This window comes from Pyxicephalus adspersus, chromosome 4 (assembly GCF_032062135.1).
Source record: "Pyxicephalus adspersus chromosome 4, UCB_Pads_2.0, whole genome shotgun sequence".
Classification (NCBI taxonomy): domain Eukaryota; kingdom Metazoa; phylum Chordata; class Amphibia; order Anura; family Pyxicephalidae; genus Pyxicephalus; species Pyxicephalus adspersus.
Window position 1 is genome coordinate 16,968,333 of NC_092861.1, and position 23,724 is coordinate 16,992,056.

Below are 23,724 nucleotides of genomic sequence, written 5' to 3' on the forward strand. Positions count from 1 at the left end.
CATTGGAGAGGCTGACCTGAGTCCTGCATAGCCCAGAAGATGGGACAGCATCAATAAGGGGGCAGGGTGAGAGATGACATCATGTACCTTCTGTGGTTTACAAATTACCCCTCTACACACTAGTAATGACCCTCCCTGATATAGAAACGTATCCCCAAAGTAATAATAGGGCTAGATATAAAATAGACACAACCAGCTTGCAGAAGTAATCAGCGTTTCTGGTATAGTAACAAATCCCTCTTCCTTTTCTGCATAAAAATGAACCCAGCCATTACCCACTCTAGTGAATAAAAAAACCTATGACAATCTATAATATATAAAAAGCCCTCCGACCACCCCCCAAAAACATCACCTACCCGCTCTTGTTTGCTGACTTGAGCCTCTATGTTCTGGGTTATCTGCTGCTGCTGCACTGCTTCTTCCCTGGGCCCTATGTAGCTAATGTACGCCACTTAACCGGAAAGACAAAGCAGAAAACTTTGGTTTCAAACGCAGTTGTAGTGGCAGTGCCAAATAAGCCAGGGAGGAGAGAGCTTTTATTTCTAGCAAGGAGTTGCCATTGCAGGCCAATGCTTGCTATAGGAGAACTAGGGAAACCACAGTCTTGCTGGCACAATTGGGTGACACAGGATTTGCCAGCAGAGGGAACATGGAAAAGGGTCGGGAATATGACACCCTCCAGCTCAGGAGCGCCCAAGCACTATGCATGTACCACTGGCCTTGTTTCTCATATTGTATAGGAAGAAACATCATCTGCTGGCTCCATTAATTTTTCCCAGAAACTATGCTCTAATAGAATCAGAGGGTCAGAATCAGAATCCATAAGTCTGTATATGCAAAATCACTATGAATATGAATACACAGTATATATATATATATATATATATATATATATATATATATATATATATATATGAAAAATTTACTCTCAGCTTAATGGAACAAGTTTATAATTTCCATTTAATTTTTAATTTTACAAGTCACAAACATGACTCCATATAAATGAAGCAGAGGGAGGAGGGTTAAAAAAACAAGGTTTAATGTGATCATTTTTTTATTCTAAATCCTGAGACAAACACCAACACTTTTGTATGTGAATAGAGACTTCCATGAAATGCTGTATTACTTTCATCAGCCATTGTGTAGCTTCATCCACATCACAGGCAGATTCTATTATGTAGCTGGTAATCGCTGTCTTCAATATAAGCAGATACTGCACAGAATAAACAGAGATCATATAATTACATGTCATTGAATTAGCTGAATCTATCGGGGTTATGGCATGTAAACTTCATTATGATAACAGGGTGTGACTGTCAGATCAGGGACATGTGATATGTTGGAGGGATTATTCCTCAATCACACACTCAATGTGAGAAAACACAGAATTGCCCCAGTTTCTAACCAATGATAGAAGATTTTCAAAGCAGTTATACGTATACACTTGGGGTATATTTATAAACACTTAGCATACTGATTTGTTCAACAAAAAATTCTTGTTTTATCAGTCTGTGTGAACTGAGATTGGTAACTGTTATTCAGGTAAATGCGTTAAATACACTGAAGGTATTCAGTAAACACAGGTAAAAAAAACATCCCTATTTAATGTACAGCGCTGCATAATATGTTGACGCTATATAAATCCTGTTTTTTTATTATTATTAATAATAATAATAATAATAATAATAATAAAAATAATAATAATAATGTAAATTGGTTATTTAGTAGGTGTTATTCTCAATTCGTCCAATAGGTGGTACTGTGTTCATTTTCATTAACAGTAAACACAAGTGTATTTTTTGTAAAGTAAATCAAGCCCTGCAGCACCTAGTGGAAGAATTGAGAATGACACCCCCTATAAATCAAAGTATTTGTACATTTTTTTATTATTATTAATATTATTTTTATTGTTAAACAGGATTAATAGAGCTCCAACATATTACACAGCGCTGTACATTAAATAGGGGTTGCAAATGACAAACAGGTCCGGACAGTGACACAGGAAGAGAGGACCCTGCCCAGTCTACTGAATTATTTAGGTAAATTTGTCCAACTCAGTTCGATCAGAACATTAAACCAAGAAAACTTTTCTGTTCACAGATAATACAATACGATAACTGAACAATGAATTTAACATTATACAGTTAACAATAACAAGTTAGTACTAGGTATAATTTTAGGAAAATGTATTTGGTAAAATTGCAAATGTGGAAACTCACCATTTCATTACTTAGTAACTAAGGCAACATTTTATTTACATCTACTTTTAATGTTATTTTCTAAATGTATTGTTGTATTTATTTTGATTTTCTTCTTCTTATATATATATATATATATATATACACATAAATATACACATAAACTGCAAAACTACAGTGTGTGGGATCTATAGGAGTACCAATGCTGGAAGATATATGGCAACCCATAAGTTGGTTTCCCTGTAGGCTTTGCCATGGCACTGCCCTATCTCTAGGGGACAATACTTATATCCATGGATGGCCTTAGCAATATAAGCAAGCAGTGCTCTTGATTATTAACGGTGCTTTTAGTTGATGGTCTCCTTCTTCTGTTCCTATGAAAAAGTTAAAATTTAGGTATTGTGTGTATATTTTTATATTTTTAAACTGATGTTTTGCCCTTTTTTTAATATTAATTAAACATTTCTATACATTGGTATCATTGTACAGAACAGGCTTTGTAAAGGAAAAAATAGATGCTGTTTTCCTTCAGGCTCTTTCTCTCACGAGTTACATCTCTATATGCCCCATGTGAACTGAGCAGGCAGGAACAGCAAAAGGCAGGGACAAATGATCCAATTTTCTCAATTTTCTCTATGTAAGCTTGAGTTACTGAGCTCTGTAAACAGCATGCTTTTTCAACCCTGCAGTTAAACACAGGCATGTAAACGCCTGAAAACTAGGCTAGAGCTCCACCTGCTGGCCATGGATGTAAATATCAAAATGCGGAACTGGATCCAGATTATTCTTTGCATCATATTTAAGATTCTGCAAATGGAGATGTCAGCTTAAGATGCTAAATGTCAATAATGAGGTAAAACCAGGTGGAGTAAATATGGCAAGATTTGGCTTCTTATAAATAAGTCCCCACCAATACATAGTTATTTTCAGGGAGTACCCTTTTACCATTGTTTGAAAAACCTCAGCAAGGTGACGGTTCACAAAGCATAATGATTTTACTGTTGTAAATGCCAAAGTAAAAAAAAAAAAGTGATGACTACTCATCAGGCGTGGTGGATTGGCCCTCACTAATGACAGTGGTCACCAGGAAATCAGGAGGACAAATCTATCTAGCCAGTCATAGGGAGAAGTAAAAAAAAACTTGACAAACTTTTTAACCCTTTTTATTTTTTTTTACACAAAATGGCTTTAAATAGTGTGCAATATGTTGACGCTTTAGAAATAAAAATTAATATTAATATTGTTGAATATATTTTAGTGCTAAAATCAATATTACATTAGACTGGGGGGAAAAATCAGAGCAACAGAATCCTGGAAGATTTTTTGGAAAAATCTGCCACCTGCTGCCTGACAGTGGAATAGCACCTCAGAGATTGTTGTCTCTACAGTACAGAGAAATACTGAAACTATGACCCCATAGCATTATTGAAAATTTTGTTATTATCAAACAGGATTTATATAGCGCCAACATTATGCAGCACGGTACATTAAAATGGGATAGCAAATGACAGACAGATACAGACAGTGACACAGGAGTGACACAGGCCCGTTCAGTGCAGTGACTTGCAGTGTTTTACCACCTGACTGTTCACCCATAGTATTTTTCACATAATGATAAAATATAAGAGGCCATTATAATTAATATTATTATAATTATTATTATTAAACAGTATTTGTATAGCACCAATATATTACGCAGTGCTGTACAATAAATAGGGGTTTCACAGAAGAAGGAGAGGACCCTGCCCCGAAGAGCTTACAATCTAAGAGGTGGCGATGATGCAGAATTCTGATCTTGAAGCTCTAAAGTAAATGGAATTAAGTGTTTATGATTTTCGCTCATCAATATGTACAGCAGTCTGTATTCCTGATATAGTTAATTAGCAACCAAATTATTGCAGATTGGCTGCTGTGATGTGAAGTCTTCCTGGATCTGGCATATAATGACGCTGGTTACTAGCCAGGAGAAAGTCCTGTAATAAATAGTAAAATACAGAGAAGTCTATGCACATGCTGCACTTAATCTCTTTCAGTATTTACCGGCTCAGGACTAATGCTACTGCAATAATTATATGGATTAAATACAGGACAGGTGGACACAGCAGAACTTTTTTCCAATACCCTGGGGTCATCCCATGTTTGTCTGTATTGTACGAGATGGTTAGGCGATTACCAACATTCACATTTCTAATCACATTGAAAGATAAGGCTTTCATTAAGAGACATTATAGTAGGGGTGTGTTATCATGTATTATGCACAATGTACTGATACACACGCGGTCCATATACCTTTTCCTTTCCTATGAGTCCTAAATGACTTATATGGTCAATCAGCTCATTAAAAAAAACATTAAAACATTTCTTGACCCTTTAACGCAACATAATGCATGTGTGTCCTGGTATTCGTTATTATGCAGTGTGTTGTTAATTGTGTTGATGTATGTAGGATTTATTGAACACAATGAGCTTAATTTATCAAAGCTTTAAGACTGGAGAAGATAGACTATCACGGTAAGAACCTAGGTCATCCAGCAAACTTGGAATGCATCTGGTCCTGGATTGAAAACATACAAATAATAGCATGTGATTTTAAGAAAATCAATTTGCTGGATCGCCCAGGTTCTACCATGATAGTCTAATCATCTCCAGTCTTAAAGAGCTTTAATAAATCAGATCTACTACGTGTGAATACGGGTCAGACCGAAGACCTGGGGCCCACCAGAGGAGATAAGAAGAAGGGCCCACCAGAAGGCATAGCTTTCCTGGCACAGTGGCATTTTCTTGTACATTTTGGGATCATAAAACTCTGGCACAATAAATGGATGATATGATATTTCTGTAAACTAGTCCAACCATGGGTAGAATTCCATTGTAGGAGAAGAACAGGTTGTTCAAAGACATCCATGTCTAAGTCATCTCTCTGTTCTGAGACATCGCATTTGTGTTTTTTTCTTTTGTTGGCACTGGAAGAACACAAAAAAGCAGGAGAAAAAAAAAATCCTGGAGCAGCTGTAAATCCAGGATGGAAAGGAGGCTCATTGATTGTTACAGGAAGCGACTAACATCAGTTATTTCCAAGTATTAAGCTGAGGGTGCCAAACATTTTGTCCAGGCTATTTTTGACGTTTTGTGTGGAATGTCTTGATTTTTTTTCTCCAATATATCTATATATATAATTTCTACATAGATATTTAACTCTCTAAAAGCTGATCACTTTCACATTAAATTGGTAGTCCCCGGCTTAAGGACATCCGACATACGGACACCTCCTAGATAAGAACAGGGCTGAAGGAGGGAGGGGCGGTTTGCATGACTTGCAGAAGAAATCTTTTGCTAAATATAGCAAATCCTAAGGAGTGAGCTCTTCTGCAACATCTTGTAACTCTTTAATGACCAAGACACACTCTGCAGTTGTTTCTTTTTGCATATCAAAGCACAGCTTGCTCCAGAAGGTAATGAATGTCTAGGCTCCATAAAGTTTTTGCTATGTTTGTGATTAGCTCACAGTGAGGATTTTATACAGTAACTGACACCATTCTGCCTAAAAATATATTGAGACAAACATCTGTCCTAAATGCATTTATTAAAATAATGTACCTGTTCCGACTTACATACAAATTCAACTTAAGAACAAACATACAGTACATATTTTGTATGTAACCCGGGGACTACCTGTACAGACTACAGTTTACCTTCAAGAGTCATTCAGACATTTACATTGCATTATGTTGTGTTTCTTCTTGCAGGTTAACATGCTGTATTTGGTGTATTGATATGCATTGTAAAATAAGGCAGCCTATTCATTTTGTATGCAGTGCCAGTATTCTGGTTGCAACATTTTTTCAACATACAATGCACCACAATACACAGATGTGCATTACACATAAACATATGTGCCCTGTGGTTGGTAAGGTGTGTTCGAGAGACAAGATTGTAAGCTCTTCGGGGCAGGGTCATCTCCTCCTGTGTCACTGTTTGTATCTGTCTGTCATTTGCAACCCCTTTTTAATGTACAGCGCTGTGTAATATGTTGGTGCTATATAAATACTGTTTATTATTAATGGTACTAATAATAATAATACTTCACTTTGGTCTCTTTAATATAAACCCCTATTTAAAGTGAAGCGCTGCGTAATATGTTGGCGCTATTATTAATAATATTATTCATACAGGAATATTCTTTATATTCCAGAATAGCACACAGAACAGTAACACTGATACATAAAGCCAGGCTGGACATTGATTCAGGGAGCCGGTGCCTTCCTCCCAGAATAATGCCCAGATTTGGGGTGATGTTGTGGTTACAGATGTATTAGGGTGATGTCATCTGTACGCCTTTTCATGCTCTGTGTACTCCGGGACTCGGAACATCTGTATCCTGTTATTGAGAGGAAATCCACCAAGAAGATTACCTTTAAACTGCTCAGGTACAGGACAAAGAGTCATTCATTGTAGAACACAGGGCCCATTGACAGGACATCAGTGTCCACAATGAATGGCAAAAGCTGCGTCTCCACCAGCTGATAAATGCCTTTGTGGACGCAGAGATTCCTGCTTGGGAATGTAAGAAAATGAGATCATCTAGAAAGTAATAGTGAACAAAGACATGGAAGGGAATATCTGTAAACCATTAGGGAATTATCTAATTATTTCACTCATTTTCACATTAAAACCACAGTAGCTCTATTCTTCTTTTTGAAACAAGAACGTGAGTCTAATAGGAAAAAAAAGCATGTAGTTTAAAAATGATTAGTTATTAAAGCGATTAATAAGACCCTGTCTCTAAATTAATTGGAGGTAAAGCACTGACAAATCAAGAATTTTAATTGCTTATTGGTGGTGTTATTACTTCCTATACAGTAAATATTTTTTTAGTTACTTGTAAGCAATCCACAAAAATTTTTTTTGTAAGTATTAATTGATTTGTTATAATTGTGATTGTGATGGCTTATGTTTACCCCATTTTGAAATATGCATCACTTTGTATAGATACAATTTATAGATCTCAATCTAAAGTTCCTGATGAAATGGATTCTATCTACGAAACGTGTCGAACATCCACTGAGATATACTTTTGGATGCATTGTTTTTTGCAAAGTGTTAATAAAATATATTGAATATTATTTTAAAATGATAGCTGTGGAGTTTGTTTGATGAAATATACCTTAAAAGTCCCATGATTTTACCTATTTTCTTCAGGAGCCAGTTTCCTAGTACAAGCTCCTTCCTTCTTAAATGCCATAGTCCTCTTGCCTTCTGGGAGGCTCTAACTACTTTCTGTGCTGGTCTAGCTCTTTCACTGCTCCCTATACAGGTAGTACCCGAATAAAGGACATCCAACATATGGACGACTCCTAGATACGAACGGGGCTTCCCTGCTTATTCTTTTTCAGGACGGAGGCTTGATTGAGGGGGCGGTTGGTATTACTTGCAGAAGAAATCTTTTGCTGTTCTGCAAGCTTTTGTAACTCTCTATTGACCAAGACAAACTCTGCTGTTTTTGTTTTTTTGGGGATATTAATGCCCAGCTTCCTCCAAAAGGTAATGAATGTCAAGGCTCCCTAAAGTTTATTTTTTTTTACTTTGTGATTAACTCACAGTGAGGATTTTTTACAGTAACTAATACCAAACTGCCTAATAATATGTTCAGACAAACATTTGTCCTAATTGCATTAATTAAAATAATGTACCTGCTTTAAATGTACCTTGCATTTAGCAGGGGATCCCCAAGATGTTTGAATTATTTAAAGGTTTCCTCTGGGGTAACAAGGTTGCAAAAAGCTGGATTACAATGTCACTTGAATGACAGCTCTAAATCTCTTGGTGGTGCTAACATCACATTCAAGATGGTGCCACTAAGTAAGGTTTTCTGGATGTCTATATTAAGGAGATTCACAGGTTTATAACTTGCATAAAGGGAATATTAAATCTTTTGGACAGAAAGCTAGTGAAACAAATGTTCTGATGACATTGCACTGGATTTTTAAATTTTTAGATATAGCGGGTTTTTAGTTGTTGTGTTTTTCTGCATTGGACGGATTGCCAATTATTTCCATCCTGGAGACATCCAGGGGTTCACAAGACAGGAAGGGAGAGAATTTTTCCCACATTGAGGCTCAGCTATAAAAACCCTGCAGGGGTTTAATTAATTTCCTCTTCTATGCAATGTTTAAAAAATGTTTTTGCTCGATATAAAAAGCACACACAACAAGGAAATAAAATTGAGCCTCACTTGTTCCACCACCCATCAGACCCCCAGATCTTTGTCTTCTACCTATTACCTCAATCAGGATCAAATGTGGCATTTCCAATTTTATGAAATTCCTGATCCCCCACCATGATTCCTGGGTCCATCTTCTGGATCTTAAGTACAGTAGTGATTTAGGAGATGGTGAAATTACAACCCCTCGAATACACCATTCTGGTTAACAGCACAGGGTATACAGAAGAGGAGCAGAGAAAGTTCAAACTCCATAAAAAGTTCAAGCTTTGTCCATATGGGTGACAGGTTCCTGTTTACTTGGTAAATATTCCTAAATGTACCCAAGAATTATTGATTTTTACTTTCATTGTCCTTTCACAAATTTGTTCCTAGAAGACAAAGAACAGAAAGATAATGAGTAGTATTTCAACATATACAACATATACAACAGGATTTGTTCTTTTAATGCTAAGGATGTTTTGTAGCTGCTTTTATGCTCAGAGCTTGGAGAATTCATAAAACAACCTCAACATTACCAGAACAATTTCAGTTGAAGGAGACCAACTATTACTGGATATAGAATGACCTGGTGCAATGAGATCCTTCACAAAGCCTATAGAAGACATAGCCAGCAGGTGGCAGTAATGAGGACTTGTACCATCACATGTCTGGGTACTAAGTTTTAATTCTGCACTGTACTAACATCATAGTAAAACCCATTAATTATAATAACAATAATAATATTATTATTATTATTATTATTATTATTATTAATAATATCAATGTTTCATTGTTGTATTGAGGTATTTGCATTACCTGTTTAAAAAAAGCATCCTCAAAAAAGGGTGAATAGCCTTTTTTAATCTTCTTCTTACATGACAATGATTAGTATTATTAGTATTTAAAAGAGCAATAATAATAATAGTGCAATACTACAGTGTGAGCTACCAATCAACCAATCACAAAGGTGAGCTTGTAATAACAGAATTATGAAACTGTCGGATCTGACTCATTGGGCCTGATTTCTTAAAGCTCTTCAAGGCTGTGGAGGATAAACTTTCATCAGTGAAGCTGAGTGACCCAGCAAACTTGGAATGGATTTTTTAAAAGCAATTTGCTATTTGTTAGCAAATGTTTTGAATCCTGGACCAGATCCATTACAGGTTTGCTGGATCACCCAGCTTCACTGATGAAATGTTATCCTCTCCAGTCTTGGAGAGCTTTCATAAATCAGGCCCATTATCTCAAAGTGGCTCTGGGCTACTGGGTTCATCAGTGATATGAAACAAGCATGCAGCAAGAAAAGTCTGAAAACCTTGATTTATCTTATGTGTAAATTTGTTCCAGGTTAGTGATAGTTGGGTCCTAAAGAAAATATGGCAGCTCATATATTCATACTCTCTAGTCTCTAGTCTTGTACCCACAATTAGACAGAAAGGGAGTTTAGAATGGATTTACCATTTTATTATTCATTATGCATAATAAGGTAAATATAAAAATAAGGCATGTAAAAGCCAATCTATACACAATTTATTCTTAAAAGTGAGTAACCAAAATCAGACAGCACTGACATCATCAAGTTACTGCTGCCTGAACAGTGTGTGTGTGTCTGTTGTACATAGACCTCAATAGCTGCAGCTGAATATTACAGAAAGAAATAGATGAATTATTATTACTGATACACCCCAGCAACTTATGCCTTATTAGCTAGTCCTATGTAAAGTTTTAAACAAAATTAAACAAAACACAACTACTAATGCATATAACAGGTGAAAAGGGGAAGTAAAAAAGTTTCAAACTGTACTTGGGTTAAGCGTATGTAAAGGCAAAACTTTTTTCTAGTGCTGTATTGTTTGTCCTCCCTACAAGTTTGTAGGTTTATTTCCACTTGCATCTCGAGGACAGGAAGTGTAGGAAGGAAATTTCCCAGAAAGACACAGATACCAAAAATAACCTGATAGGGGTTTTTACCTTACTAATCCACTTACTGCTCTAATCTAATTTATATATATATATTTTTATATATATATATATATATATATGTATATATCTTTTTTTATGGAACATTTTGTCTATACTTACACTTAAACACTGAACTTTCATCGACTTGGCAGACTCAGTATATGTCCTCCGTCTCTTCAAATTCTGTTTCCCATCTGCTAATCGTTTTTTTTTTTCTTTTAGTACCCTGACTTTTGCACCATAAAAAGGAGTGGGGTGTGGGGAGAAAGTGACTGCCACACACATGGGCACATCTGTGACTGTCTGGCAAATAAATTCTACATGATCTTGAATTCTATGAATTCTCAATGAATTCTACAGGATCTCACAAACATTCCAGATTAATTTAAAATGTCACAGAACAATTTGCGTTCATAAAATGTTGCAACAGGAAATGATTTAGGCAATGTTAGTAAATAAGAATAAGTGTTATTATAAACTTTTTACAGCGTGTAAAGAGGGAAAAAATCCCAGGTGAAACCAATCTGTGTTTTCTAATGACTTCTGGTAAACTGCGACTAAGCTGAACATTGAGAAACTTACTTGCAGTTTCTTTCCTGCAATCCTTGCTGCAAATCCTCACTGCCCTTGATGTGTCATTATTCAGAATAAGATTTGATTTGTGTTGGTGGGTGTGAGGATTTGTTTAATACTGATGCCTCATAGGTCAGCTATTCATTTGCATGAGATATGTGTGGAAATGCCCATCTTGCATCATCTATGCATTTAAAAAATAGGTTCTAGATAATCAGATTAGAGACAATGGGGCTGATTTATTAAAGCTCTCCAAGGCTGGAGAGGATACACTGTTATCAGTGAACCTGGCTGATCCAACAAACCTGGAATATATTTTTTTAAAGTAATCTGCAAATTATTAATATTAATATTATTATTAATATTATTATTAATAAATATTATTATTATTTTTATTAATAATATTAATAAACAATATTTATATAGCGCCAACATATTACACAGTGCTGTACAATAAATACGGGTTGCAAATGACAGACAGATACAGACAGTGACACAGGAGGAGAGGACCCTGCCCTGAAGAGCTTACAATCTAAGAGCTGGAGGAAGTAACACAAAATAGGAGAGGCTTTTTGTTAGCAAATGTTTTCAATCCTGGACCAGATCCTTTGCAGGTATGCTGGATCACCCAACTTCACTGATAAAAGTATAACCCCTACAGCTTTGGAAAGCTTTTATAAGTCAGGCACGTTGTGTTGAAATACATGTTACCACAACCTGCCTGAAACAAAAATTTCAAGGAAATGTTAGAAATGCCTTTTTTTGCAGAATACTTTATGATGTCATAGAGAAAAATTGTCTGATCTTCTCAGCTTCCATGAACACTTAAAATTGCACAACTTGAATTTAATATACCTTCTGAAAATTCCTTTAGAAAACAGTGCAAAGCCGGATAACCTACTGTTGTTTTTATAAGTAATCCCTCTACAGGCATGTATAATAGGGATGAGCGAGAAGGCCTCTGGCAGTCTTTCAAAAATTTCCTCGAACTTCCGATGGGTCTGCGAAATTTTGGCAGACCAATTTTTGGGAATTCTAATAAAGTCAAAGGGCGAATTTAAACATTTTTAGCAAAGCCTCTATACATGTTAGAACCACCGAATTTGCTAGGTATGTGTAGGAGAACAGTGGCAACAAGGCAAAAATACAAAAGTTCCAAAAGACCTTGTGGTTTTCCAGAAAATGGCAGGTAAAGTGACAGCAGGTAAATAGGATTTTTGCACGATGGACAGCGTACAGAAGGCAGAATAAACATTGGGACATTGAGAAAGGGTGAACTCAACCCACTGGCAACAGTCACTGCCATCAAAACAGCAAGAGACCGCATTGCTATTTAATGTACGCACCCCTATTTAATGTACAGCACTGTGTAATTGGTTAACGCTATATAAATCCTGTTTATTAATAGGAATATTAATCATAATTGCTAGCTGGCATCATGACCTGGATGACATGTGTTAGGAATGCCACCCATAAAATTGTGGAGAAATAGTGCAGTGACATTAGGCAAAAGGATGGAGGACCAGAGACGGAGCGTGGATCAGCAGGAGCAGTAACAATGTGTGGCCTCTGGTCAGCTATCGCCAGGGATACTGCATTGGTAAGAGTCGTGGAGAGCTGAGTGTAGAAATGTACAATATTAGTGAATAGAAAACTGACAGGTGCCAGCAGCAGCAGTGGGAGGCGGTGGGCCTGAGAAGGAGCGGGGACAATATTGGTAGCTGGCATCTAGAGCTGGGTGTAGTGCATCATCCATGCCACCCAGAAGTGTACAATATTAGTGAATAAAGTACTGACAGGAGGCAGCAGCAGCAGCAGGTGAAGGCGGTGGCCCTGAAAAGGAGCATGGACCGCCTTGGTAACTGACATCTAGAGCTGGGTGTAGTCCATCATCAATGCCACCCAGAAATGTACAATTTTAGTGAATGGAGTACTGGCAGGTGGCAGCAGCAGGAGGAGGCGGTGGGCCTGAAAAGGAGCATGAACTGCATTGGTAACTGGCATCTAGAGCTGGGTGTAGTGCATCGTCAATGCCACCCAGAAGTGTACAATTTTAGTGAATGGAGTATTGGCAGGTGGTAGCAGCAGCAGGATGAGGCGGTGGGCCCTGAGACGGAGTGGGGACCGCATTGGTAACTGACATCTAGAGCTGGGTGTAGTCCATCGCCGGGTCAGACCAGTGAAGGGTCAGACCAAGATGTTTTGTGCGCCAGCACTGTTCCTGTGGTGCTGGAAGCGGTATGAAAGTAGACAATATTGCTAGTTTGCATCATGAAGTGGATGAATGCCACATTTTCCGGTGACAGTCATGATTGGTTGTCTGTGACCACCCTGCCAGCGGCACTAAAGGTTCTTTCGAACAGAACACTGGATCCTTGGCATGAAAGAAGCTTGATGGCATACTGTGACAACTGCGGGCAGTTATCAAGCCTGTTGACCCAAAAGTGAATGCCGTCACTACTGTCAGGACAGGCATCCCCCTCATAAATGCTGTCGTCAACACCACCACCAGCAGCCAGAAAAGAGCCAACGTAATTGTGCCATTCTCGATGGTTATGCCCCTGCACTTTACTTGTTTGAGGTGGCTGCATCAGATTTTTCCAGGCATCCAGAAAATCCCCCCTGCCTTGGCCTAGATTTTTGTATGTGTGCGGCCAGCTGCCACTACTGCTGCCGCTGCTACAGGGGGATGCGGTGGAGGCAGTGTCCTCCTGAGCTACCTGTGTGGAATGTGGTGCGCGGAACTCCTCACACAACTGGTCGCATAATATTCTACTCGGGCGGGTCACCATTTCTTTCTCTTGCGCCGGGATGAGTAGAAACTGTGACATTTTGACATCACCCACCTCCTCCTCTTCAAGCTGCAGCAGTTCCTGTTGTTCCATCGCCTGCTCAATGCCTGGGGCGTGACAGCACAAATGCAGGTTGGACGGGTCCTGCTTTTTCCCTCGTTCGTTCGGAAAAGAACACGACCTCATGGCGAATCACAAGGCCATTCCCGCTTAAATGTTCAGTAAGCGAGAAAGGCCCGATTCGCTGTGAGAACGAATTTACAAATCTCGCTCATCCCTAATCTATAACACATCCTTTACATTTTTGGAGTATATATTAAATTATAAAACAGTATATATTAAATTATAAAAAAGAATTGTAAGTCCTTCTAAGCAGGGTCCTCTCCTCCTGTGTCACTGTCTGTATTCATCTGTCATTTGCTAATTCCTATTTATTGTACAGAGCTACGTAATATGTTGGCGCTATATAAATCCTGTTTATTAATAATAATAATAATAATAAAACAAACACTATAGAGAGGGCTGAGCAGATGTAGATGCAGGGAGGGCTTTGGGTGCTGTGGTGGTGGTGAAGCCGCAGTTAGGGTGGGGGCCACACTTAGCTCTTTATCTCCTTGACCATCTCCATTCCCAAAATAATCAGCAAAACCCAGTAACAAAGTTTATAGACCTAAAAGGATCATCAGATAGGAAGATGTAATAGGACTGCCTTGTCTTCTCTTTCTTTTTGAGCAGGGTCCTCTCCTCCTTCTGCGTCATTGTCAGTATCTGTCATTTGCAGCCCCTTTTTAATTTTCAGCGCTGTATAATATGTTGGCGCTACATAAATACTGTTTATCATGGTACTAATAATATTAATAATATTACTTCACTTTGGTCTCTTTAATATATCATTAGGAGTGTTTGTTATACTTTTTTGCATGTGTGCTGAAAACTTCCTGTGCTTCATTGTTACTTTGTTCACAGATGAGTCTGTGGAAAAAAGAACACTATAAGCTAGAGCTACACTATAGATCATTATATGGTAAGCAAGTGTTGTCACCCTGGGATAGGAAGTATTTTTTCCAAAATAAAGCTTTATTGAAATTAAAAAAATTAATTACAAATTAAAATATACAACATTTTACATTTGTGCAAATTATATACACATTGATTAATGCAGTTAGGAAGTATTTTACTAGCAGGATAGCCATGTAAAAATAAAGGGAAAAAATTAAAAAAAAAACAATATATTACATTTTTTATATTCATTTCCTTACAGAAACAGAAGATGATTTGAAAACAAGTACAATTCTCTATTTCTGAGTTGTCACTCATAACAAATACTTTTGTTGACAAAATAAAAACCACAGCACATGGGATAGGAAGGTGTCTTGGTAACATTTTTACTATATTAGTAATATATTAATAGTAATATAAAAGTTATTCTGGTGTAAACCAGATCTAAAATTGGGCTTCTCTATGCAGCATCATTAAGAAACCATCAATATAAAATTCTTTAAAACCCATGCTGTTCAAAAACTACCCCTCTATTCCCCTCTAACCCACCTGTTCTTTTTTCTTACCTTGTGAAGCAAGATATATTTACCTAAATCAGCTGTAGGTCCCTTGACAGTTCCAGTTCCAGATATGGTTCACTGCTCCAGATACCCTCTCATCTAGCAGTCTGCTGCCTCTTACTGACCCCATTTTTCTGCTTCTATGTCCTTTTCTGAAACCTTACAAGTCCCTGCCACTACACATGCAATAGGAAGTGCAGGTGTATAAAAAATGGCTTTTAGAGTTTTTTTTATGCCAATGTTTATTTGGAATTGGGTGGAATGGTGGGGGGGCACTTAGTTTTTTGATTTGAGATAAACTTTAAAAACCAAGGTTATTTTCACATTGGCTTTGAGGTTGCAGAGAATTTGCCCCTTCCTCATACCAATGAACCACTGTGTCTAGGGGAGAAGTTATATGTAGCTTCTCCCCGCAGCAGCCCCAGGGAGAATGAATAGGACTACTATTTTCACCCATTTTTCTCTCTTCTGTCATTGAGGGGTCACAGATGATGTAACTTCCCTACATTTAATCTAAAATTACATCATCATGGCACCCAGCTCTATTCTTACTGCACAGAAAAAAAAACTACCAGGAGAAATTATTTTTTAAGCTAAAGATGCATGCAAATTCTGCCAAATCAGCTACTTCCTTAAAATTTTTACTTTAAAATTTACTTCCATTTTAATAAAGTTCCCCTTTCCAATTGAAGGGTAATTCTGAGAATTATTAATAAATTAAATGTTTTCTGTACTAAGAAATACACATAAGGAAGTAGATGATAAATATTCACATTGGAAAGAACATTATGCATACTAAAAAAAAATGTCATCATATGCTGTACAGGTCAAATGAGCAATATTTATATTAGGATTTATAAACATGAGCAATGTATTGTCGGATTAATAGGAAGCTGCATATGAGAGTTATGCACAAGGTCACTGGTGTGAAAAAATATAAATTCCGCTATGGGGGCTGAAATGCTTTTATTTTCACTTTTATTGTACAATCTTTTTTTTCTTTCTCTAAAGTCTTTTCTAGAACACTTTCATTTCTTATTTTGCAGTGCAATCTTAAACAAAGTTAACTCAAGCAAACAGTGTCTAAAAAACAATGAACTTGACCTGGAAACTCAACAATCCGGTTTTACTACTTTACAAAATGCTATAATAGACCATTTGCTTTAACGTTCAGACATTGGGCCTGATTTATTAAAGCTCTCCAAGGCTGGAGAGGATACACTTTCATCAGTGAAGCTGGGTGATCCAGTTGGAATGAAACCTGGAATGGTTCTGGTCCAGGATTCAAAACATTTGCTAGCAAATAGAAAATTACTTTTTAGAAATTAATTCCAGGTTTGCTGGATCACCCAGCTTCACTGATGAAAGTGTATCCTCTCCAGCCTTGGACAACATTAATAAATAAGGCTCTTTATGCTCATGGGAATCAAAATTAATGCGGAATGTAAGATTCTGACTAATTTCTGACTAAACGATGCACATACAGATGCCCCTGGGTTCTTTCTTTCTTTCTTTCTTTTATTTTTCCTTTCGATATAAAAATATATTTAATACAAATAGTATTTGTATAGTTAATACAAATAAAAAAAAATTATATAAATATAGACAGGACCCCACTTTAATGTTTTACTTGATCTAAATGATTTAAATACATATTTTTTATAATATTGGAATATATACACTATTATAATGTTATACTGCATACAAACACAAGTGAAATTAGCTAAGCAGAAGTGAATAATGTTCAGTGATCTCTGAAAAAATTTGTCCTAACTTATGCAAATATACAGTTAGGTCCATAAATATTTGGACAGAGAAATTTTTTTTCTAATTTTAGTTCTGTACATTACCACAATTCATTTTAAATGAAACAACTCAGATGCAGTTGAACTGCAAACTTTCAGCTTTAATTCAGTAGGTTGAACAAAAATATTGCATTAAAATGTGAGGAACTAAAGCCTATTTTTATACAATCACTTCATTTCAGGGGCTCAAAAGTAATTGGACAAATTAAAAAGCTGAAAATAAAATGTTCATTTACAATACTTGGTTGAAAACCCTTTGCTGGCAATGACAGCCTGTAGTCTTGAACTCATGGACATCACCAGATACTGGGTTTCCTCCTTTTTAATGCTCTGCCAGGTCTTTACTACACAAAATTATTTGTGGTAATGTACAAAACCAAAATTAGAAAAAAAGTTGTTCAAATATTTATGGACTTAAATGAATTTCAGTTTTTTTTCTCTCTTGTTTTTTCTACAATCAAAGCGTGTCCAATCCTGTAGAAATAAAAGGTGACAGTGTTTCCAAACATTACTTACTTCTTGCACCATGCACCTTTTTGCAATCACTACATATGAGATTGCAGGAGGAGCTACTGGTAAACAAAAGACATTGTATACCATGACTCATTTTCCTATAAACACACAATGAGTCATATACAGGGTTCTGCTGCATTACAGAGGTGAATATTGACTTTATATATTAGGCGGAAGTTGCCTTTTTAGTGAAAGATCTGCTATCATTTTCCCTGCCTTATCATTGTCTCAGTAAGGCTTGTTTAGTGATCATTTGTACATTACTCCGGGAGAAAAATATCAATATGTATGGTTAGCATAACCCTTGGATGAGAAATTAAAGCACATTTCCTCTTAAAAGAAAGTTGGCTAAATAATGCTGCCTATTATTTTATTATTACAATTCTTTAACAGTGTTTTAGAAATATGTAAAAGACAAAAATAAACAATAATTAATATTTAAATATATTCCATATTCTTGAAAAGTTGTGCTGATAAAAGGCAATGGAAGGGAAAACCCCCAGCATCCTCTGGAGGACCCTTGGTTGTGGAAACCTGGTCTAAAGAAACTAAAGAGGTTAAGAGTGGTCTGGTCCAGTGGTTGCCAACGGACCACTAAATGCACAGACTTTTGACCGCGCATGTGCGGGGAGCCGTTTGTCACTCAAAGGGGAAGAAACTTCCCCCCAGAGTGACGTCATAATGCTAGAATCTGTCCTCTAAACCTGCGATAGGGGAGCCTACAATCCTTACTGGAGATATGGTCCACGGCTCTGGCTGGTGTGCCCCCAGTGGGGGGCGCACCGTCCAGAGCTGTGGACCACCAAAATTTTCTTGCAGGCCACCGGTGGTCAAATAGCTTCTGTACTCATCTGGCCATCATTTAGTTCAGGTAAAGATGCGGACATTCTGCAAGTGTTGGTACTGAAGAGGAAAGTTTTGCAGTAAAAGTGCCTTATTTATTCATACAACTGAAGATATAAGCAGAACTAAACTATAAAAAAAAAAAAAATCACTCTTACCTTACACTTAATCCTGCAGATCCCTCGATCACGCTGGACCTTTCCTCCATCTGGTTCCTCGTCGTCCTGGAATTCTTCTTCGTCCCAGCGCAGAGGAAGCTATAGGCACCGCCATCTTTAGTCTTCTTCTTTATTCTGGCTACGTCACCCGATCTCCCATTGGTCAGATGCCTGGTAAAGTATACCACTGTAAAGGGGAAAAAAAGAGAGCCAATCTCACTACGTATGCGTGAGACCGGAATCTCTTTCTCTTAGTGTAGGAAAATGCCCCTTGGGATGCGTGACGTTGGTATGCCAGGATGATCTGAGCTCCCATTAAGAAAGGAGAGGTACTTCACTCAGTTTTTTCATATTTTCTTACTATACTTACCATACTTCATATTGTTGTCCACCCTTTTATGTAAATTAAAAACATTAAGTTTAGGTCAGCTTTAAAAAAAGATTCATCCTGAATTGTTATCAAGAATAAATATGAAGATTGTATATATTCAAATCTGACTGGAGATGGTCAACAAGATATATAGACAAAATAAATCTTTGGTATGCAAATTGCCCTAACTTCAAAACAGGCCAATCAAACTTTGTAGCTACAGTGTTTGGCCCATTTTCAAGTTAGTGTAATTTGCATGCTATTTGCATATAAGTCACAATTTGTACATCTCCTTGACTAACTCTACTTCTCTAGGACTCCACTTTCCTTGCTGCATGATTGTTTCAAGTTACATAATCAAATTGGATAGTGAGAATTGGCCAGACAACTAACAAAAGACAGAAATGACCCATTCAGGTTTTTTATAAGTCTATTCTAGAACACTTTCATTTCTTTTTTTGCAGTGCAAGTTTTAACAAAGTTAACTGAAGCAAACAGTGTCTAAAAAACGATGAACTTGATCTGGAAACTCAACAATCCGGTTTTACTACTTTACAAAATGCTGCAATGAAACTTTCGGCTTTAGCCTTGAGACTTTAAGCTTATGGGCATCAATAATAGTACGGAATGTAAGATTCTGACTAATGCCCATGCAGGTGCCCCTGGGTTCCTTTAAAAAATTTTAATTCTGTAACTCCATGAACACAAAAGGTCCATATCAAATACAGTTTTGCCCAGTGTTTGCCTTTGACTTGTAGGCAATTACATAAAATAAATCTTGTCTCTCTTTTTAGCCTTTTGTCTCCTTTTCAGTTCTTGCTCTCTTTCCCAGGCACCAAAGACCATTCATCCGAGGTGGGCCTGACAAGCAGAAAATGAAAAGCACATTTCTTGTTATGTTAAAAAGTAAGTCAGCTTTTAGGAACAGGGAAGGGCAGTAAAGATGGCTATAAAATGTCTAGCGCATTGTATAATAAGGAACAGGTGAAGGGTCTACTCCAACTTCCTTTGTAACCACCTTTATGTGTATTTTCCTTGGCTTGTACTCCTAGAGATCTGTAATTAGAACCTAACTTCTCAAGCCCGGCAGATCTGGACATTAATCTCTTGGTTTCCTTATTGGGGCATCTGTGAGCTCGGCTCCTTTTTAGCCAGGCTGCGGCCTGAAGGAATTTACTGCGCTGATGTCACTTGGGAGGATGGAGGTCTGCTGATTTACAACTCCGCGAATGACCCCTTGGAAAAATGAAACCTGGGTGAGATTGGTTGCTGTTCTTTCCAGAGTATAAATGAAGTGGTAAGCTGGGACCAGCATCAGGTGGCAAAGGAAATTAGAATAGAGAAAAAAAAGGGGACTTCAAACAGGATTTGGGATTGAGTAATATTTGCTCATTTATAAATCTTCAGTAACATAAAAATCAGAATCATTTTTTCCTTCAATTCATTAGACCTCACTGCAGTCTGTATACTAAAAAAAAACCTTAAAAACCCTAAATAGTACAACATAATATTTACCTACCTACGTTGGGTGCTTACTTGCTAAAAAAAAAAAAAAAACAGTTATGAAAGTTTGCGTTCACTTTGCCTAAGGACTTTCAAGATTCCCTATTCTTTGTCATCACATGTGAATGTAATGTGAATTCAGGGCAACAGAGGATTACAGGAAGCTAAAACAAACTCAAATCAAAGTATTTTAACTAAGAGTGTCTAATTCCGGTATCACACAATGCATTTTGGTTTTCGTTGCTGGCCCTTCATAACATGGTAGGAAAGAACCACAGAGAACAGGGAACAAGGAATCCAACACACCTGTGGTATGCAGAAGACCTTTCAGCAAACTCAGATTTTCAATACTGTTTGGTGGTACAGGCAGCGGAGCAGAACAGGTAAGTATGAATTGGAGAAATGGATATATCCCAAAAGTTGTTTTAAATTGAAACTTCACTTTTATTAGGTTTAACTTTTACCTTTCACATATAGCAACAGACAAATTTGTTGGTACTCTTACAAATCTTTGAAAAAGTGTTTTATGCTTTCTGAAAAATTAATACATGAAAAGCAGTTGTCTCATGTATTCCTTAATGGCTTTGGCATGTCATCAAGTAAAGCAAAGAAAGTGTGGAAAGAGATAAAGGGTTACTTATTCTACAAAGACATTCTTAAATTACCTTAAAGCTTTTGCTGGTATCCTTAAGTCCGTTTACAGATGGTTGGATAAGAGTGATTTTTAAAATATTATTTCTTTAGCTAGTATCACCCATGTTCACTCATCAAATTGTGCAATCAGCCCATTTACATGGAGAAAAGTAGTAACTATCGGTGTTTGGTATCATTGCATGTCCCACATGAAACATGGACCAAAGAACGCAAAGGAGAGAGGTGTCTTAGACAACAACAATTGTAAATATTACTATAAAACGTAACATTTATGGAATGTAGTAAATCTCCCTGGATGCGGCCACAAGAAGAAATTTGATTTCAGATTTAGTAAAAGGGTAATCAGGATGATAAACAGAAAGTCGATCTCCAAGGAGGTTCAGTGGATAAAAGTATATTAGTGAAGGAAGGACATAAAAATGTAGCCTGGAATTGGCTAAAATGCATATTTAGAAGCCGCAATGCTTTCAAGGAAATGTGCTTTGGAAAGGTCACTTTTTGGCAAGTCACATCAGTACTATGTCCACGGACGAAAAAATACCCTTTTAAAGAAAAGAACACCATATCTACTCAGAAACATGGAGGAGCCCCAGTTATGTGTTGGAGCTGCCTTGCTGCATCTGGCTTTGACTCTCTGCAGGGAACAATGAACTCTCAAGATTATCAAGATATCTGAAATGAAACATAATAATCAATACCAGAAAGCTCTGTTATAGGCTTATGTCTGGATTCTCCAAAACATCCCAAAACACAGTTAAAAGATAAAAAAGAATAGCTAAGAACAAAACTTTGGACTGTTCTGAAGTGTGCTTTTATGAGTCCTGATTGCAAACTTATTGAACATTTATGGAAAGTACTAAAATGTGCACTCTAGAGATTGCAACCTTCAAACCTGGAACAGCTGGAACAGTTTTCTCAGGACGTGTGGCCAAGCTACCTGTTGGCAGGTGTTAATCCATACAGAGAGCTACAGGAATTGCCTGCTAGGATTGCCTCCAATGGTTTTGAAACAAAATTTTACATTAAGGGTTTTATGATTGTTTTCAATGCAATTTTCAGTTGTTTTTTTATGAATTATGCTGTTGAAACAAGACTGTAAAGAAAATTCTGATTTCTAGTAAATATGAAATAAACAATGATGGTCATCAATTTAGTTGGTATTTTGGAGACAGTTATAGGTTCTTATTTTTTGGTGTTGGGGTAGCCACAAATCTGTCTATGTTTATATATACTGTAAGAATTGTACCTGTCCTTATTGCAAGGAATTGCCGGTACTTGCAGTTTTTGTATATTCTCATTTAGGCCTTTCCAGTAATTTCCCTGCTAAGTGGGAGAACCTAAGAACATGTTCCACAAGGTACCAGACTAGACATTAGACCAGTGTTTCTAAACACCATGGTTCTGTGGAAGCCAAGAGTTCATCCAGAGATTTCCAGGGATTTCTTGAGCCAAGAGTAGTACCCTCCGCTCAGTTTAGGTGACACCAATTTTTTTCGGCTACCTGTAAGGGTGACATTCTATCCAATGACCAGCAATGTATGAGGCATTCCTCCTAAAGACCACTGCTCTAATATACTGTGAAAGTATATTATATAAAGTAATTATAGCAGGGATTCCCTTAAGTCCTAAAAGTTATTTCAATGGTTTGCCATGTTATAAAGGTCAAGAAAGGCTGTCTTAGACACAGTATCCTTAGGTAAAGACTTGATCAAAAGGTATGGGTCATCTCTTGTTACCTTGGTGTCTGGTACTTACTGCATTTACCGGTACATTTTTTTCTATGGTGCCCTGTCATGTTTATAATAGAACAGCCATAATGCTAATAGATGAAGCACCTGCTTTGTATAAAACTTCATGTGGAACTTTGTGTGTTCTTGGCAAACATTCTTGACTCTTCCTGGCATCATTTTCCGTATTGCTAGATGTCTGTTTTGCTCATTGCCAGCAATAATCATTTGCTTGCAGCGCCTGATCATCCTTTAGTATATTTTAAACAGGCAGAATGGAGGAAAGATGTATATAGTTTTAAGATATAACTAATTCCAAAAAGATTATACTATGCACCTCATGTACTAAATTTAGAAACGACATCAGTGTTTCTCAACCCTGGAGGAACCTTTGAAATAACATTCAGGTCTTTAGGGAACCCCTGTTATGATTACGATTTCCACAGCTCACAGTACATTAGTATAATGGTTAGTAAAAATGCCTCTTACCATGCCATTGGGATTGCTTGCCATTGGTGTCACTTTCACTGACCTAAGAGGCACACATCGCTCATTGCTCTCCTAGTAACTCAAAAGAACCTCTGGAAAAACTCTGGTTGAGAAAAACTCATCTACGTGCAGATCCAGGTTACTTGTGTAAGGATAGTAGAGCACAAAAGGACTACTTCCACACAAATGTTGTTGCATCTGGAAAGCAATAGCATTTCAAAACAGGTGGAAATTACAACCACTGAACTCTATATCCTGTACATTTACTGAGCCTTAGAATGGGTTGCATGTAGACCTGAAATGTTGCAGCTGATTGAGTCCAATATATTTCTGCCATTGACTGCCAATTTGTTTGACGTTTTCAACTATTATGTTA

General features: G+C 37.2%; 1 long non-coding RNA gene across 1 annotated transcript; it reads right to left on the reverse strand.

Annotated features, from left to right (window-relative positions):
• Positions 1 to 1,022: 1,022 nt before the first annotated feature.
• LOC140329988 (uncharacterized) lies at positions 1,023 to 10,992 on the reverse strand. Its single transcript, XR_011920550.1, has 3 exons — positions 10,945 to 10,992; positions 8,480 to 8,789; positions 1,023 to 1,213 (listed from the first exon to the last, which is right to left on the reverse strand). It is a non-coding gene; the product is annotated as an uncharacterized lncRNA (long non-coding RNA).
• Positions 10,993 to 23,724: the final 12,732 nt, after the last annotated feature.